The sequence below is a fragment of the Chenopodium quinoa genome, unplaced genomic scaffold (assembly GCF_001683475.1).
Source record: "Chenopodium quinoa cultivar QQ74 unplaced genomic scaffold, ASM168347v1, whole genome shotgun sequence".
Taxonomy (NCBI): domain Eukaryota; kingdom Viridiplantae; phylum Streptophyta; class Magnoliopsida; order Caryophyllales; family Amaranthaceae; genus Chenopodium; species Chenopodium quinoa.
Window position 1 is genome coordinate 2,987,005 of NW_018742959.1, and position 11,007 is coordinate 2,998,011.

Below are 11,007 nucleotides of genomic sequence, written 5' to 3' on the forward strand. Positions count from 1 at the left end.
ACCTTGGAGTCATCCGATAGAATGTTGAAATGGGCTATTGAAATGCAAAGTCTTGAAATCACTTTTGAACCCAGAATGGCAGTGAAGGCTCAGGCGTTTGTCGACTTCATTGTAGAAATGAAGCGACCGGTTACTCTGGAAAACATTGATCAGGTTTGGATAGTGTATGTAGACGGGAGCTCGACAAAGAACGGTTTTGGTGCAGGAATTATATATGATTCCCCTAAGGAGGACAGATTCGATATACACTGCGGTTTAAGTTTCAGGCCTCGAATAACGAGGCGGAATACGAAGCCTTACTAGCCGGAATCCGCATGTGTAAGGCAGCATGGGCAACAAAAATTGACGCCTACTCTGATTCACAGTTGGTCGTAAGCCAGTATGAGGGAAAATATGAGGTAACTCACCCGACTATGATCAAATATCTTCAGGCAGTCAAAGAGGAGACTGGGGCACTTGAAGAATTCCGCTGAGTCAAGTGCCCAGGTCAGATAACAACCAGGCAGATGCATTGTCCAAACAGGCATCTTCCACCTGTACTGATACACCTCGGTCAGTCTTTTGGGAAGTTCTAGAAAAGAGAAGCATATATAAAGAGCCCATTGGAATCCTAGACCAAACCTCTACCTGGATGGATGGCATCCGGGCATATTTAACAGACGGCACGCTTCCTCATTCACCACAAGAGGCAGCCGCTATGAAGAAACGAGCAACAAACTTCGAGATGATAAATAGAGAGATCTTCAAGGTGGGTTTTCTTAAACCTTTATTAAAGTGTGTGACCCCAGAGAAGGGGAAAGAAGTTCTCGAAGAATTGCATGCGAGATACTACGCCTCCCATACAGGCGCTAGATCCCTAGCCGTTATAGCTAGGCGACATTATTTTTAGCCTACTCTTGAGGCAGATGCTAAAGAGTTGGTGAAGAAATACGACAAATGCCAGAGGTTTGGCAAGCTTATTCATCGCTCGGCTACTGATCTGATGGCAATCCACAGCCCAGTCATGTTTGCTAAGTGGGGCATGGACATCTTGGGTCCTTATACGCCTAAATCAGGCGGAAAGCATTATATTTTGGTGGCTGTGGATTACTTCACCAAGTGGGTGGAGGCGGAGCCGGTCAAGAACATCAAGACAAAGGATGTCATCTCTTTCATTTGGAAGAACGTCATCACCCGGTTTGGGGTACCTATGTCTATGGTGTTTGATAATGGCCCTCACTTTGAAACACCTCACCTTAAGACTTGGTTGGGAGATCAAGGGATCTCACATTGTTTTGCATTAATCAGCCGACCCCAAGAAAACGGCCAAGTTAAAGCCTGTAACAAACTCATCTCAGGCAGCATCAAAAAGAAAATTGAATGGGCCGGTGGCTTATGGGTAAAAGAATTGATTCATGTCCTATGGGCCATCCGAACAACCGCCAAAGGGGCAACCGGTGAAACCCCATTTCTCATGGTATACGGTGCTGAAGCCGTCTTGCCCATCGAACATTATGAGTCGACTCTCAGAGTCATGCTTTTTGATGAAGAAGCAAATTGGGAGGCCATGCTGCTGGCATTGGACTCCCTCCCGGAACGCAAAGGCAATGTTGCCCTGCGTCATCTCAATATATACTGTATGAGAATGACGAGAGCCTACAACAAGAAAGTACACAAGCGCCTTTTGAAAGTTGGTGACTTTGTGCTACGAAAAATGGAGGCAACTGGTAGGGCAAATGAGCTTGGAAAGCTAACCCTCAATTGGGAAGGCCCCTACCGGATCTATGAAGAAGTAAGGGATGGCACCTACCGCCTGGAAACCCTAGACGGCAAACGCCTGCCTAGAACTTGGTATGTAGGTAACTTAAAAAAGCACTACTTCTGAGAATTGTAAATTTTTTGTAAACAAAAAGTCTATTAATGAGAAATCAGGCTTTGTTTTCAATTGTGTTGATATCTTTATGACTACTATTCCGCCTGTGCAACGCTCAGACGGATTATTTGCTAAGACAACTAAGTTCGAAACTTAGTGGCAAACTCAACGTCCAAATAACATGCGGCTAATGGCTAGATTAATAAACTAGGCACAAAAACGCTTAGTAGCTATACAATCGGTCTCGAACAAGACCAAAGTCCAATGGCCGGATGGATGCTTATATTACAAAACCGCCTGTCCCAATATGGACAACAGTGTCCGGCGACACCCCTTCGGGTGCAATCGTCGCAGAGAGCAGAGTCTTTGTCATCTCTACATATCTATGCAGACAACAACGATTGAATGACCAAATTGGTCAACTCATAGCCGTCTGACCAGAATACTATATAGAACAATTAAGTTTTTGAAGTACCGGATGTTTTAAGGCTTTAGTTGGTTCTCGACCAAAGTTCTTACTTAAATTATTTATTCCAAAATTGCACAGATTCTCCCTATTGGACCAAAAGAGTTTTGTGTAATGGCTATGTAACAACCCCAGACGGAATATTACCACTTGGGTAAGAGGCTTCAAGCACCTGTTTTAATGACCGGCTGTGCACTTGGTTTGGGGCAATCACTATTGTGATTGATTGGCCTAAAAACATCTCATACTTCTCCAAGTATCAAATGTTTTCAAGCCAATCAATCAATTAGAAATGAAACCAATCACACAGCCGTCCAAGGGCAAGAACAGCCGGATTACAATCTGACGCATGCTTTTTATAAGTTAGGCAAAATATCAAATAATTACAGTCTATACGCAAAATTTAATTTAAAAAATTCAAACATGTATAAAAATCCGACTGAGTCGGAATAATTCATTCATTAAATTAAAAATGGCACAAAGGCCAAAATAATTGTTAATCGGAATCCCATCTGGTGAAGAAACAAAAGAAAAAATTGTATACCCAACTCCTTAGTTGGTAAAAGTACAGCATACTCGGCTAACAAGCCGGAAAGAAAAAAAAATGGCATACTGCCGCAGAATTTGGGGAGGCTGGTTTAAGGCTGAGGTGGAGGCTGCTGACCCGACTGGTTTTGACCGGAAGGGAGGGCTTCAGATTGATTATCAGCCGCCTGAGGCTGGCTGTCTTGGTTTTTCTCATCCTCCGCCGACTCCTCTTCATTATCTAAGACTTCATATCCCAGTTCTGCAACTTAGTCTTTGAAACGAGGCGGAGCTGCCTCTCCCACCACTTGGGCACCATACACCGCAGTGGTGCAACCATACTTAAGCTTGTAGAATTAAAAGTCCACATTCGGATAGAGGAGCCCCCATGCTATCTTCAGGCGGGCTGCATTGTCCCGCTTATTCTCCTCGCTCAGCCGGATCTGCTCCTTGGCAATCTCATCTTCCTGCTGGTTCCACAGGTTGACGATCTCCACCCCCAACCGGGCGACGTCTACCCGGAGCTTTGTGTTCTTCGTGTTAGCGTCCTCTAATTCCTTGAGTTCAGCTTTCGCATCTGCCAGTTTTTGCTCAAGGTCATTAGCCCGACTGTTGGCTTCATCGTTAGTAGCCATCAGACTCCGGATCAGCTCCTCCATTTTCAACTTTAATTCTTTAATCTTTAATTCACACATATAATTAGCATATTCAGCAGAGTTGAGGTTTTCAGTGGCCCTCCGTTTGGCGTCATTTACCTTGTTTCCGCCTAAAGGGGCCCCGGAGCCCATCCACCATCAGCATAACCTGAGAAAGGTAAGCCGGAATATGAATTACTTGGTAAAAATAAAGGAAAAATATCATAATCAAGTTGAAGAATAGTTTACCTCAGCCAGTTGGCCCATTATCCGGTTAAAGTCCACTACCTGCAGAACAGGTATGGAGTACTTTTGAGACCGGGTGAGGGTCCTCAACATCCGTTTAGCAAACCTAGGAAGATCCGGCTCGTCGGATGTAAGATCTGCACCAAAAGAAGTACTTGGTGAGAGGGATGCAGCGTAGTTAGCATTCATTTGTTGCCTGCTGCTGACTGAACCCCCCGAAGGGTCAACCTTAGTCTTGACTCGCATAAAGTCAAGCGGCCAAGGAAGTTCAATCTTGTTCTTACCTTGGGTTTGAGGATGGGGCTTAAAGGCATACTCCTCCCAAGTCGTTGCCGCACCGGCTGCAACATTGGGTGGCTGGCCACCCTTCAATGTCGTAGAGGCATCCGGTGCTTTCTTCCCTGAACGTTCTAAGCTTTCACTCAGAATTTCATGGCAGAAGGTGATTTGCCACCGTTCGTAGGACGATCTGGATTGGCAGTAGAAGTTAACTGGGAGGGGTTCTTCCTTCCGGCCTTAGCAGCCGGAGTTTTTTCCAACTCCTCCCCTTGGCTTTTGAAAAGCTTGAAGATGGAGCGTGGAACGCGTTTAGTGGCATCCTGCAAATAATGAATCAAATGTTACCAGCCGGCAAAAAACTCTTGGAAGAAATTTAAAGGAAACTAGACATGTCAGGCAGTCTTACCCCGCCTTTCTTGGCCTCGATGGCTGCTCTCTTGGAGAGCGTGCTTTCTTTGCGCAGTTGCGCAGCAGACTTAGCCAGGGTTTTTTCGGGATCAACCATCTTCAAGGCGTCAGCTGTAAAGAGAAAATAAAAAGTTTGTGAAAAAATAATAAAAAGTTAACGAATAAAAACAAAAAAACAACAAAAAAGCCGGATGCAAAGTTGATCTACCCTTGGGAAACATGGTGCTTAACCTGTAGGCGGACAGGAACCTTTCATCCTTGAGGAAGTCCGGGTGAGGGATCCAGTTCTTAGGCACAATAATATGAGTCCCATCCCCAAGGGCTCAGTTGTGGTTTCGTAGAAACCCGGATCCATTTTTTGCTCTCGGGCCCTAGAAGAGAATATCTGGAGATGACATTTTCTACCCAGGAGAACCGATTCCTTATTGTACCGGTACAGCGTCCAGTTATGTCTCAGAGTGGGGGAGGAGACCAAATAAAACTTCTCCTTCCACCCGGACCATTTGGATACCTTGTCCAAAGTCATCTAATACTGGGGCAACATGGTAAGATTATACCACGCCTCATGACCGCCTGGGGCCTTACTCAAATAGTGCATATGAGCAAAGGCGGAAAAGCTGGGGCAATATTCAGGAGCTCGCAGGCGGCAATGTAACTCAAAATATTCACCCATGAGTTTGGGGTGAGCTGCCAGACACCCAGATCATACACCTTCAAGATTTTCCTAATCCCAATATGGAGGAGAAACCGGAGGTCGGCTTCTATTACCGCCTCATAGCAGACAAAGTGGTGGTCTGCATTTTCTATGTTATCCTCCCATGCCATAACCGCATCGCCAGGCGGAACTATAATATCTCACCCCTTTCCAAGGGGTGTTTTTCTTTGAAGGACCTGAAGCCACTATTCAGCAGGGGGAAGCATTCTAATCTTCTTTAAGTCTGGGTTAACTAAAGCTTTCGCCGGCTGCTGATAGTCAGCTGCAAAATTATCTTGATCGGAGCCAGATACCTCGGCTTCCGATCTTTCGGCGGCCTAATTGCCGCCTGTCTCTTCCTCGGATTCATTAAAGGAGGTTGCCTCTTCACCGTCTACCTCTCTTATGGTTGAGCTCCCGAAGGAAGAGGGAGTCTCATCGTCAAAACCACTTCTCTCCTCCGAATCCTCTTGTTCCCCATCTAGAAAACCTCATCGGCGGGCACTTCCATAGCGCGCCGTTTTTAGACTTCCTAGCCGTCTTTTTTACTCTAGCCATTGTGTCCTGCACAGACACAGAGGAGGAATTCTAGGATGAGCACAGCACTTCCGACAGTCTAGAAAAGGCACCCCCTGTTCTAGTTTCAGCCGTTCCGGGAGACCGGCTAAATGTCCTAGGTAGTGCCGAGTGTGTAGATTGAGAGCTCATTTTATTTTTTTAAAGACTATGTATATAGACGAAAAAAGAATGTATACAACTTGAAAAGTAGGAAAAGCTAAAAAATGGTACAGGCAGTTACCTTAATTTAACTCTAGAAACTCTAAAAACTGCTACAGACGGGTGACCGGGTGTTATACAGTTAGCACACGGAAATCTAGAGAATCTGACGTAGACATAATCAGAGAATCTCTCTTTCTCTCTCTAGAAAGTCAAAGAAAATGAAATAGTGAGAGAAGGGGGGGTAATCTCCTATTTATACAGGGGTGAAACGGGGGCATCCCCGTCACGCCCTAGATTTACTAGTCGTTTTTAATGTTCACCTCTCACAGGTAGACATGTGTCACAGGCGTCACGTGGCAGCCACGTGACCCTTGTGAGGGGAAAATGTTTAGGGTAAAAATACCCTAGAAATGTGGACCAATAAGAGAAGGCCACGTGTCAAGCTTAGGTTGGCCCAAGTAAACCAATAGTCATCTAACACGTGTCCCCTTCAGATAACTTCTTAAATTGCGGCCTTTAAGCACAAATCCCAAGAAGCGCCATAATTTGGCGCAGCCCACTAAAATCTAGGTCAAGTGACCTAGATAGGGGCACACCTACCAATGACCCTTTAAATAGGGAGATATTCCCCCATTTTTGGAACACAATCAATCATTTATTAAACCTACTTTCTTTGTCATCAGAGAAACACCTGAGCTTGGAATCCAAGCAAATACCCACCTAAATTTCCGCACTCTTTCTTCTCTTTCAAGTTACTAACTTGATCGTCGGAGGCGGAACTCCAACAACCGGAGTCTCCGTTATTTTGCAGGTGCAGCTTGAGCTGGACCAATCTTTGTGATGTAACTCTCCCGAGGGAGATAAATACCCAAAACAGTAGCAATCACAGAAAGCAAATAATCACAAAGATTTTGGGTAGAGAGAGAAAGTCTCATTAATTACAAAATCAAGCAAAGTTCAAAAATGAAAATTAATGCAAAACGTTCTCAAAAGGAACTTAAATAGTCCGTACGAAAATGACTGAAAAACGAGAAAAGGTTCGGCCAAACACTAGGTAGGTTAGGTCGGACAACTGGGTAGGTTCGGTCGAACCAAGAGTAGGTTCGATCGAACTTCTCTGCTCCTGGTTCGGTCGAACTTTTGGATTTCGACCTCTACTACAAAAATGTTGAAATCTGATTTGCTACGGCATGGGAGGCTCGGTCGAACTTCCTTGGTTCGGCTGCACCACTTCAAATCTTTCGATCTTCAAGTGTAATGATAGTCAACCCCGACAGGTGACCACCAAGGAGCTTGTCCCGATTACGTGTCACAACACGTGGCACATCTTGCACTTCTTCCACCAAGTTCCATGCACCCGCCTAAGTGGTTGGCTAGCCGAGGCTAGCCACTGTAACTGACCAGAAGCAGAGGCAGCCACGGCAGCAGCATGCAACGCTTTCACAGATGTTTCCCTAGCCACCAGGACCGTCGCCCTTCCTTCCCCGTCCCCTTGGACTGCCACCTGGTCGGTAACCGCTGTGGCTGCGCTACCTAGCCAGTCAAAAAATAATTAAAATTAATTAAAAATAACTTTTATTAAAATTAAATAAAAACCAGTCAAAAAAATTAAAATTAAATCATCATTCAATTTTAAAATTACGGTTCATCATAAAATTAATCCTAATTTAATTTTAACTCTTAAAACTAAATCGATGATCATACAAAAATATTTTTATGAAAAAAATCCGATTAAAATTATGAAACATAAAACAATTCGAATTAAATCAAAATCAAGCACAAAAATCACATTTTAGGTCTAGGAATTTTCGAAATAATTCAAAATTAGGGTTAGGGTTTTCGAAAATCCGAAATTAGGGTTTTAGGGTTCGAAAATTTTGAATGATCTAGGGCTTAATTCAGTCCTCTTCATGACTATTTTGAGCATAATTAAATCACATTTAATCAATTCCAAAAGTTTAATCACATTAAATATAACAATTGAACCATAATTAAATTAATTCTCCCTCTTAATTTATTATAAAATTAACATGGACTTCAAATTAATCGTATTTATATGATCAAGCGCATTCATGTAAGAGGCTAACTGATACCACTGTAAGAGTTTATAGGTACTACACAGGGAAAAATCATGAATCATGTTTATAAAAGTACCTAATCCCAAGAACACATGCATAACACACAAGACGCATAATCATACCTTTGAAGCGTAAATTCCATATAGCAATTTGAATGACAAATCAGGGAGAGAATACAGCCCCAAGCGTTGCTCCTCTACTTAGTCCACGAGCTTCGAACGAGTCGTCCACCAATACTAGATTGGTCGCGTGATAGAGGAAAACCACGATCACCACCTTTAATGGACTAAGCCTACCACCATGAACCACCACCACCACGAACCACCACACTGGTGCCAAGGGAGGAGAGAAAGGAGAGTTTGAGAGGGGTTGTTCTCGTGTTTTCTAATTAGGGTTTGATCTTACTGATCAGTTAATAGCATTTTGCAAAACCTAGACACCTAGTCTATTTATAATCCCATTATAATCAAACTAGGGTTAGGAAGCCCAAAACCCTCAAATGTACTCCACATGCATGGCCGACCATACTAGAGAATGAGGCCCATCATGGGCCTTGTCCTCTCGTGCTCGATCTAGACCCTTTGTGTGACTTTATAGGATCCATCCAATTAGGTTTTGGGCTATGTTACTAGACCAAAAATCGTTAGTACCTCTAGCTATAATAAACGACGACCCTAATGTACTAACTTCATTATCTCCATAATTTGATCCATTTATATATCATAGTAATTGCACACGACAAGGACATAAAAAATCCTTTAGTTTTGAGATGAAAGTGAATTGACGCTACTACAAAATTGGCCAAAGAGATCGTATCAAAATGGCCAAAGAGACTACCTTAGGGGTGGTCTTTAGCTCACAGGTCTCTTTTGCCTAAGATACCATTTCATAAAAGTGGTCTCTTGATTTAAAAAGATAACCCACTAATTTAGAATAGGTGGTCTCAATTTTTTAAAAATTTGAGACCACTTATTTCAAATAGATGGTCTCGGTTTTTCATAGACTACGACCACCTATTTCAAATAGATGGTTTCAGTGTTACAAAAATTGAGACCGCCTATTTCTAATAGTTTGTCTCTTTTTTCCTTTTTTTTAAAAAAAATACTACCTCCAGATCATATTATATGCAACTTTGGGGTATTATTTATGAGATATAAAAAAATTTCAAAGTTGCATTATATGATCCGGAGGTAGTAATAAAATTTGTATTTTAATATATACATTTTCAATTATTACCTCAAAAAATATGCTTCAATTAAACAAAAAAAAAAACAATTCATTAATACTTAAAGAATACACGTAGTTCGTAAAAAGATATTACAAAACCAATAAAAAAATCTCATTAATACTAGAGTACAATCAATATTATATCCTAAATTTTACAAAAGTAAAGTCATACTCGTACTAAAAAAAAACTAATTAATGTTACAACCAAGGCCTTTTAAGCATATCTTTGTATCAATCTCACGCCAATCGAATTATTCAACAAGTAAAATTATTGATCTTCACTTTTTATCTTGAAAGTTTTTCAAAGAGATTCAAAATTAGCACACATTTATAAAAAAAAAACAAAAAATACATAATATACAGACTTTTAAATTAGCAATTACATATACAAACACATAAATTAAATACTTAAATGAAAACAAAAACTTAAACAAAAATGAAGCCCAACATCACCACCCTGCGATAACCTCCCACTCCCACCAATTCGCAAAATAATAATAATAATTAAAAAAAATAGAAACCACCTAATCAAGCCCAAGCAGCCTTCTTCAACCCACAGACCTCAACCACCATCCCCCTTAAGAACCACCACCAAATTCGACCACAAACCACCCAAAAAACCAAATTAAACCCAAAAATACTTAACTACTCACAAACGAACTCAAGATTCGAAGTTAAACCCAAAAATTAAAAAAATTACAATATTAAAAACAAAGAAAAGGGAAAGTAATAAACGAAAAATAACAAAAAAAAAAAAATTAAAATGAAGAAATTGATATAATGATGCAATTATTCGTAAATCACCTCGTTAGATCAAGAACTAACAATTAAATTTCGATGATTAAATTGAAAAAACAAATGAGATTAAATTGAAGGAAATAATAGGAATTCGGGAATATAGTATGAAGTCCGGTAGGATCAATGAGGTATAGTATGAGAGAAAGCAATGAACCTGAGAGTGTTCCAACTCTTCTAAAGTTCCAACTCCGCAATAGGCGTTATCTTTCAACTTAGACTCACCAAATTAGGAAAAAAAAAAAAAGGTAAAAGTTTAAAGCTTCCATGGAAGCATAGGAAGATAAGACCAAGGAGATGGAATTGAATCAGAGAGAGAGAAATTGAAAGCTTCCATGGAAATAGGAAAGAGATCTAGAGAATGAGAGGGAAAGAAAAAAAAACGGCGAGAGGAAGGATGAAATTTAGGGGCTTTTTCAATTTTAGGGTTTGTGACAAGAGAGAGAATGGGGGAGCTCTAGTTTTTGATATTTTTACATGTTGGCAATCTATGTAGTACTATGCTGCTATGCAAGTGGATCAGTTTTTTTTTTTTTGGGAGAATAGGAAAAAAAACCATTTATCCAAAATAAGTGGTCTCTCCCTTTTTCTAATTAAATAAATAATAAAAAAAAGAGATAATTTATTTAAGAGAAGTAGTCTCTCCTTTTTTTATTTAATAAAATAAATAATGAGAGACCATTTATTTAAGAGACATGGTCTCTCCTATTTTTAATTAAATAAATAATTAAAAAGAGAGACCATTTATTTAACAAAGGTGGTCTCCCTTCATTTTCATCCCCTAAGATTGTATCCGAAGAGACCATTTCTTTCAAATTTTGGGTCTCTTAAAACAATGAGACCATTTATTTAATTGAATGGTCTCTCAGTTAAGGTCTCTTTGAGCAATTTATTAGTAGTGCCTTTTGGCATTGATCGTCCATTCATGCTTTTCCTCTTTTTTAAATTTTTTAATTATTGGCTCACAAGTCATAGTCAATTTGTTGATAAATCGACTTATGTACTGTAGTTTACCAAGGAACCCACCTAATTCATTTTTTTGTTTGAGGGGGAGGCATATCAACAATTTCCTTTATTTTAGA

At 40.8% G+C, this 11,007-nt stretch overlaps 2 long non-coding RNA genes across 2 annotated transcripts; both read right to left on the reverse strand.

The window, feature by feature from the left end:
• Positions 1 to 1,551: 1,551 nt before the first annotated feature.
• On the reverse strand, positions 1,552 to 6,570 carry LOC110728748. Its single transcript, XR_002512762.1, has 4 exons — positions 4,410 to 6,570; positions 4,009 to 4,323; positions 3,728 to 3,861; positions 1,552 to 3,647 (listed from the first exon to the last, which is right to left on the reverse strand). It is a non-coding gene; the product is annotated as an uncharacterized LOC110728748 (long non-coding RNA).
• A 201-nt stretch (positions 6,571 to 6,771) lies between these two features.
• Positions 6,772 to 10,583, reverse strand: LOC110728747. The gene is made up of 2 exons (XR_002512761.1): positions 8,026 to 10,583; positions 6,772 to 7,358 (listed from the first exon to the last, which is right to left on the reverse strand). It is a non-coding gene; the product is annotated as an uncharacterized LOC110728747 (long non-coding RNA).
• Positions 10,584 to 11,007: the final 424 nt, after the last annotated feature.